The sequence below is a fragment of the Thalassophryne amazonica genome, chromosome 8, assembly GCF_902500255.1.
Source record: "Thalassophryne amazonica chromosome 8, fThaAma1.1, whole genome shotgun sequence".
Taxonomy (NCBI): domain Eukaryota; kingdom Metazoa; phylum Chordata; class Actinopteri; order Batrachoidiformes; family Batrachoididae; genus Thalassophryne; species Thalassophryne amazonica.
This window is the reverse complement of record NC_047110.1, coordinates 94,535,759-94,544,252: the sequence shown is the minus strand read 5'-3', so window position 1 is coordinate 94,544,252 and position 8,494 is coordinate 94,535,759. Positions and strand designations below refer to the sequence as shown.

The window sequence follows — 8,494 nt, the reverse complement described above, 5'->3', positions numbered from 1 at the left end:
GGGTGAAGGACTCTTCTGCCAGCACCTTCTCCACAGACAAAAACCAGTTTGCATACCACCTGGAGAGCAAAGAAAAGAAAACAACACAAAAACATCCAGCCAAACCCCCCAACACACAACAGAGGACTGACAAAAGGTCTCCAAGACATCCAGTGATTTTTTTACTTGACTTCTAGATCATTTTCTAGTCCTGCATGATTGACAGCCTTCCTTGACTGTTTAAAGTTGACAACATGCAAACAATCATGCATCAATACGTTGGTGACAAACGTCTGCTTTTCTCCAGACCTATGTCTTGTTGAAAAAGTCAATATCACCCTCGACTGTCCAGAGTGGAAAAACAAAAATCGAAAGGCTTACAGCACCTGATATTCCCAGGCGGTCTCCCATCCAAGTACTAACCAGGCCCAACTCTGCTTAGCTTCCGAGATCAGACGACGATCGGGGCGTTTTCAGAGTGGTATTGCCGTAAGTGGTGAAACCACCAAATTGTACTGCTTTTATAGCTGCTTTAACAATGCAATTACACTTTTTGGATCTTTTCTTCCTTAAAACAGATCATTAGCATCTTCAATTCTGTTAAGCCTTTGTTGTCATGCATGCTGGACACTATGCAATTGCACATGCCCCTTGGTGCTACAAAATGCATGTAAAACAATGTCAACGCACTATATAAAATATTAAATGAAACTGAAGAATACAATATCAGTATTGCAGTATGTATGCATGGATACTATTTTACATTCTACTGGTCCCACACAATCATACTGGCTAATGCGCATAGAAGTCAAGCTTACACAGTACTGAGGGATATTACACAGCCATACAAATTTTTAGAAGTTGTCTGCTTTGTAAATGAAATGTGCCAAGTTTTGTTGCATAATTATCATCTATAGATGATAATTAGCAACAATATGTTGCTGACTAACAGTTTTTTCTCCATAGCTCTGTCTTGCTGAAAAAAGCCAATACCACCCCCTACTGTCCACAGAGTGGAAAAAACAAAAAATTGAAAGGCTTACGGCACTTGGTAGTCCCTGCAGAATGACAGTTGCACTGGAGGAGTGACAATCGTCCTCCAAGACATCAAGTGATTTTTTTACTTGACGTCTAGATAATTTTCTAGTCCTGCATGATTGACAAACCTTCCTTGGCTGTTTAAAGTTGACAACATGCAAACAATCGTGAAAGAATATGTTGGTGACAAACGTCTGCTTTTCTCCAGAGCTATGTCTTGTTGAAAAAGTTAGTATCACCCTCGACTGTCCAGAGTGGAAAAAAACAAAAATCAAAAGGCTTACCAGCACCTGGTATTCCCAGGCGAGTCTCCCATCCAAGTACTAACCAGGCCGATCTGCTTCGCTCCGAGATCAGACGAGATCGGCTTTTCAGAGTGGTATGGCCGTAAGTGGTTGAAACCACCAATTGTACTGCTTTTATAGCTGCTTTAACAATGCAATTAACACTTTTTTGGACTTTCTTTTTTAACAGATCATTAGCATCTTCAATTCTGTTAAGCCTTGTTGTCAATTGCCATGCTGGACACTATGCAATTGCACATGTACCTTGGTGCTACAAATTCTGTAAAACAATGGTCAATGCACTATATAAATATTAAATGAATTGAAGAATACATATATCAGTATTGCAGTATGTATGCATGGATACTATTTTACATTCTACTGGTCCCACACAATCATACGGCTAATGCGCATAGAAGTCAAGCTTACACAGGTACGAGGGATATACACAGCCATACAATTTTTAGAAGTTGTCTGCTTTGTAAATGAAATGTGCCAAGTTTGTGGATTTTCTCATCCTGTCGACAAATATAACAATAAAATGTTTTTTACTTTTATCTTATTCTACCTTACAATATATGTGTATAAAAATGCTCTCTCTTCATACACTATGAATGAAATGTGCATTGTCATCCGTAGACAGTGGTGAAAAGAATAAAGTTTTTATATATATATATATATATCCCACCGTTTATAGATTGTAATTATGTAACAATATGTTGATGACTAACGTGTTTTTCTCCAAAGTTTTGTCTTGCCAAAAAAAAGTCAATAGCACCCTCTACTGTCTACAGAGTGGAAAAACAAAAATTAAAATCCTTACAGCACTTGGTATTCCCTTTGGAATCAGAGTCGCTTGGAGCAGTGAAAAACAATATCCAAGACATCCAATCACTTTTGATTTGACTTATCCATTATTTTCTTGTCCTGGATGATTGACAACCTTTGTCATTGTCATCCGTAGACACTGGTATGATAAAGACATTTTGTTTGTAAAGGACGTAATGGATTCTGATGGAGATCTTTTGGACTACAGGGCATAGTCAGCAAAATATGAAATTAATTGTACTCAGAGAGAATAATAAGATTTGTAAGGCAATCCCCTTTTCATTGATTCAATTAATACAAAATACCTTTGTTGTGTGTTGGGGGGTTTGGCTGGATGTTTTTGTGTTGTTTTCTTTTCTTTGCTCTCCAGGTGGTATGCAAACTGGTTTTTGTCTGAGGAGAAGGTGCTGGCAGAAGAGTCCTTCACCCTCATCAGCATTATTAGCTGCACCTGTGGATGATGCTCACGTGTAAACTTAAAGACTTTCAGCTGAAGCAGATAATGAGATGGCGTTCTGCATTTAAGCCATGAGTGGTTCAAGCAGACTTGCCGGGAACTCGACCTTGTGACGTTTGTTTGTGAGACGCTGAGGACTGCGCCTGGGTTTGACACATCGTGCCTGTGAAGGAGGACGGGTGAGGGACACATGCTGACAGCACACATCAGAGGTGATGATTGTCTGAATAAGTGTTAACAGTAATTTGGTGCTTTGTTACGCAGTATATTTGAACATTGATGAGAATTGTGCAGCTCGCTTCTCACTGCCATGGCGTACGGAATGATGATCCTCCACCTGTTGTGAGAAGCTGCTCATTTACATAAAGCTTAAATTCAGACCTGAATGTGTTGCTGATAGTGTGTGCCTTTGAAGGATATTTGTTGTAGCTGTTGACTTACCTCACCTTTTCCATCCTTCACAGAGTCAGTTTGTCGTGTCCACCTGGGGGGTGTTCGGCGGTGAGTCTGGGTCCAGAAGCGTCGGGCTTCGATCCTTTTGGGCGCTGGAGAGCGCGCCGTCCTTCACCTCGCCAGACAAACCGCACATTTATGTTGTACACAATTATTGCACAAAAGGGAAATAAATTTGTTTTGTTTTTGGAACCGCTTTCTGGTTATTTAGCGCTGGGTTCAGTCAGACGCTGGTCGCGCTCCTCAACTCGCGTCTGCACATAACAACCTTATTATATTCAGATGTTAAATTGATTAGTGCTGCTTTAAAATCTGTAGTATTTTATGATTACAACAGAGAATTTATAGCACAAGCGACTGATAACTGTGCCTATGATGATAAAAGCTCACTCTAAATTAGTAGACTGCCTATTTCCCCAAATATTACGGAAACTCATTTTAAAATACTTTATAAAGTCTACCCGGTTGCAGAATTAAGAAATAAAGATTTAAATTGTACTTTCTGTAATGCAACAAATTAAACATTTGAACATATGTTTTTTATTCCCTGTGTCTTGGAGGTTTGGGGTAGAAATAAGAAATGGGTTATTACTTAAAATAAATGACATCCCAGCTTTTGAGGTTTCTCATATATTAGTTTATATGGATATTTTGAAATCCAATGTTTCTGATATAATAAATATGATTATTCTATAGGTTATCATTCACTATAGTAAGTGGAGAAATAGCAAACCCCCTTTTGATTTTCTGATCCCTTAATAAATTATCTCCAACAAAATAGCTCAAAATATCTCTGGAGATATATCTCGTTTCTTGCTGATTTGAATTATACCCAAGACTTTGCTTCCTTTCTGGGTGTTTTTTTTAATAACACTGTATGCCTTGTGATCCGCAAAACCCCAGTCTTTGTATTTTTTTTTCCTTCTTTTTGTTTTGTAATTCTTATTTTATATCTCTCTGTATTTTGACAACACTTTCAATGTATGAAAATGTATAGTCCCTACGAGAAGATGTATGTTTTTCTATGTTCTGTTCTATTGTGTTCAATATAAAAAAGAAATGACAAGATAAAAGCAAAGGTTTTCAATGTTTTAAAATCAGATATAATCAATGAAGTTACAAACAATGCACACATTTGATAATAAATGAGGCAAACAGACACACAAAAGGCGTTTCCTTTTTCTGTTTCCTTCTCAGCTCAGAAACATGATATCAACGAGCCCACCCTGCTCAGAGTGCCGCTCTCATTGGACCGACATCTCTGCTATTTTGGAATTGTGGGATAGCTCACGGCCACAGATTGAACATACCGGACTACTTTCACCACACTCACTCAAGCCACTACCTCGTGACACGCCGACATGAGAAGATGCTGCTGGATGACTGTGTGTAACACATATGACTATGAGTGGGGAAATCATTAGGATTTTCCTGGTGAAAATTAAATCAAAGCAAATGCCTACTTGTGGACAACATACTTTAAGTTTCTTACTATGTATTACGGCCACTCTTAAAACTTCAGTTATCTTTATAATTTTATTACTGGTAAATTTCAGAATTGATTTAGATTATATATACTCATTATCGCACAGGAATATTTCACAATTATCTGGGAACTACTTTTTTGCGCAGGAATTCATAAAGCACGTCGGCCGCGGGCGCGGACTAACACAGAATACCCAGAAACTGGACAGTTATTCGGCCATAACGAGTGTCCCCACTTTTAGCTTGTCATAAACTAAGCTAGTGGCGGTGACACCTGGTTCACACCAGGTTAAGATAGGCCACAACGGCACAGAACAGCGGTCCACACACAATAGGGAAACAGGAGAGGGAGAGTGTCCGTACTGCGGAGGCAGAAACAGTACAGCATGTACTCCTGACATGTAGCCAGTACTCTGAAGAGAGAGTGGTAACGACGAACTTTGTTTCATTATGCCACTTACTTAGTTTAACCTGGTGCTCATTCCACAGCCAAAGCAGTTTATAGATTTTCTGAAAAGAACTCAACTTGCGAAGAGACTTTAGTTTTGTTCTTTTTTTTTTCTTTGTTAGTTTAGTCGTCCATTGCCATCCTAAAGTGATCATACCTTAGCTCAGTAGGTGGCAGTATTACACTGAGATTGCACAGAAGAAGAAGAAGAAGAAGAAAAATACTCTTGAGTTGAACGACACAGCGTCGAGCTGTGTGCTTTGATGTATTATCTGTTGTTTCAAAACGCTAACGAACATTTTATACGATGGAAATTACCGGAGACGATCAGAAGACGTTTAGACGATTTTTTCTCGAAACGTCTTATTTGACCCAGACTAGCGCGCAGATGTCCCCAAAACACCACGATACGGTTTTTTCCACACGTATTGTCAGCAATGATGCTAACTTAGCGAGCGCTAATGGTGGAAAATTTGGCTTTAGCAGCGAGGGTTCTTCGAACGTGGTTATACAGTAGCTGTTACGTGTTATTAAAATTGTTTTTATATTTCTTTCTGTTCTTAGATAGGCAGGTTCTTCCAGCCTCCACCTCCAGATGTCGCTGTCTTCAACACATGGTTCTTCCCACTCTGGTGGATCAGTGAAATTGTGATGCTGCAGCTCAAGGTCAGAGATCAGCCTGCGTCCTACAAATATCGTCTCCCTATGGGCCCATTATTGCAGCGAAGGTATTTGCAAATGTGTATTTCGATCCACCAAACTGCATTTTAAACACACGTAACCTTCTCACATGTGACAGCCCCGAAAACAATGGAAGCTTTTTTGCAGTATCGTTCAGCGCTTCATAATCATCTTTTTTTTTCCAGTATCCTGCCTTACCAGAGTACTACAAGTTTATCGTCATCACTGTTCTCATCCTGATGACACTGATTGAGGCCATTAGACTCTATCTAGGTTATGCTGGGAACCTGCATGAAAAGGTAACACATACACTAAAACACAATACTACAACCGTGGAAAAAATATATAACACCTAAATAGATCCTTGTCATTTGATTGGTGGTTTGTATGTCACGTGATATTGGTCATTTGTCCCATTTACTATTTGGCAAAGGCTATTCGCCCAACCGTTGGGCAGATAAGTCATACATTGAATATTACACGCCCAACCGTTGGGCAGATAAATATAACGTCTTACCTTATTACCCAACAGTTGGCCAGATAAATATAATGTCTTACCTTATTCGCCCAACCGTGATCATGTATTTGACACGTTTTGGGCATCTACATTTTTTTACACCATTGGTTTTTTTAAGGCTCTATTGCGGCGTATGTTTGACACATTTAACGGCGCCATCTTTAATTACTGCGAAAAAAACAACAATGGGTGAAAGCAGGACAAACTGCATTTTGAACGGAAGCCCTGTTAACAATGACGAAAGAGTTTTATGAACAAAATGCTGCTTGTTGCCTGGAAGATGTTAGTTTGACACAGTTCCCGGGGTGTGATGAGCCAACAGAACCACTTTAGATCACAGCCCCTCCGCGAACTGCAAACCCTTTCCGCATCCAGCAAGCAAATATCCGCCTACCCCCCACCGCATTGAAACCAGAAGTGAAATTTACAAGCTGCTCATTGGTCAGTTGTGGTTGGGGCATACAGTGAGGGAAATAAGTATTTGAACACCCAGCAATTTTGCAAGTTCTCCCACTTAGAAATCATGGTGGGGTCTGAAATTTTCATCTTAGGTGCATGTCCACTGTGAGAGACATAACAAAAAACAGTGTGGTACTGTACAACAGCCATTCTCAAAAACTGAGACAGTGGCTGGGAAACCACAAAGACTTCTGTGACAACTGTATAGATGTTAATGGCATCTGTGGTTGCAATTGAAAAATCTGTGAAGTGCCACTTTATATATTGCACTGAGATACAGCATTTTATAAGAAATTTATAGATGTCCTCTGCCCTGTGCTTACAGAGGTTTTTCATGAAGCATTTCGATATGGTTCACTTCCGGAGAGCTTTAATAAAGCCAGTGTAAAAGAAATGGTAAATGGACTGCATTTATATAGCACTTTTCTGTCTGCATGAGATGCTGAAAATGCTTTACAATTTTGCCTCACATTCACACACACACACCGATGTCAGGGTGCTACCATGCAAGGCGCTCAATACACACCTGGAGCAATTTGGGGATTAAGGACCTTGCCCAAGGACCTTTTGTGATTTTCTGAGGAACTGAGGATCCTCTGGTCTCAAGCCCAATGCGTTAACCACAAGACTATCACCTCCCCAATGCATCCCTAATATTCTTAGCTTCATAGTGGAGTAGAGCGAAGGATTTTCTTCACCAAATCTAGGCTTGCTTCTCAGATGTACCTTCTGACCTTGCATAATTGCATTGTGATGGAGCATCAGCTACAACATTATGGCCATTTGTCATATTCCTCCATGCATGATCCAGTGTGCAGGTGCATCAGTGCTGAGGAGCGCAGTGACTGTTAGAGGCCACGTGGACGTATGATCTATGACTGGCTAAGAAAACATGCAAATTTCCCCACTCCTTTATGATATGGAGTCACATAATGATGTGGCACCAAAGCAGTCATTATCTTAACTGTCAGTGCAAATGTACACAGAAATTTTGGACATTTTTCTCATATATATATTATGAGTGCTTTCATAATTTTCAGCTCTACTTGGTTTAGTAAGAAGCCAGAGTGCTCAGCTATTACACAAAAATAAATATCTGTGACTTATTTGCGACCAAGTGCCAAATCTCGACGAACATTGTGGTCATTCCATATTTTTGACAGGGGTTGTAGCTGATGTCACACGTTAAAAACTAAAATTAGGTTTTGCTAATTTATCTAATAATCTTTGTGCAGGTGCCAGAGTTGGCTGGTTTTTTGTTGCTGAGCAGCCTGCTGCAGTTTCCATTAATCCTGTTTCAGCTCTTCAATGAAGCTATTCTCATCCAGCCCTTAGAGAGAGGTGTTCACATAGTTTTCACCTTATTCTTACTCACACAGGTAATATCAGTTTTCTTGTTCTTGTGAAGAGCTGTGCTCTGACTGTTATCACTTCAAACATTGTTTAAAAAACAAGAGATCATCCATTTTATTTATGCAATTTCCTGTTTTCTGGTCTTTGTTTCTTAATGATTCAGGCATTCCTGGTTTCGTGGCGCTCCGGGACATGGTGAGACACACAGAAAGCCAGTTTCATCTGCGACAGTCTCACTAGATTTTGAAGCTTTGACCTGTCTGCCACATCTGGATACACAGGATATATGTTTACTACCTTGTGTGTATGAATATGTGTGTGTTTTCAGATCAATTAGCCCATTGTTAAGTGCAGCAGAGTTAAAGGTTGAAATCTTTATTGAAAATATGGTCAAGCCTGATGAGGCAATACAACAAAGTGGCATATTATAAACTGACATACATCAAGAGAAAACAAAAAGCCAACTTTGAATGAAACTTACATTCCATATACAGTACAATGGTTTAGAAACC

The 8,494-nt window shown here is 39.6% G+C and overlaps 1 non-coding gene and 1 pseudogene across 1 annotated transcript; one reads left to right on the top strand and one right to left on the bottom strand.

Moving 5' to 3' along the window:
- Positions 1-353: 353 nt before the first annotated feature.
- LOC117516405 lies at positions 354-474 on the bottom strand. Its single transcript, XR_004562392.1, has one exon. It is a non-coding gene; the product is annotated as a 5S ribosomal RNA (ribosomal RNA).
- A 1,233-nt stretch (positions 475-1,707) lies between these two features.
- Positions 1,708-8,275, top strand: LOC117514963 (annotated as a pseudogene).
- The last annotated feature ends 219 nt before the right edge of the window (positions 8,276-8,494 follow it).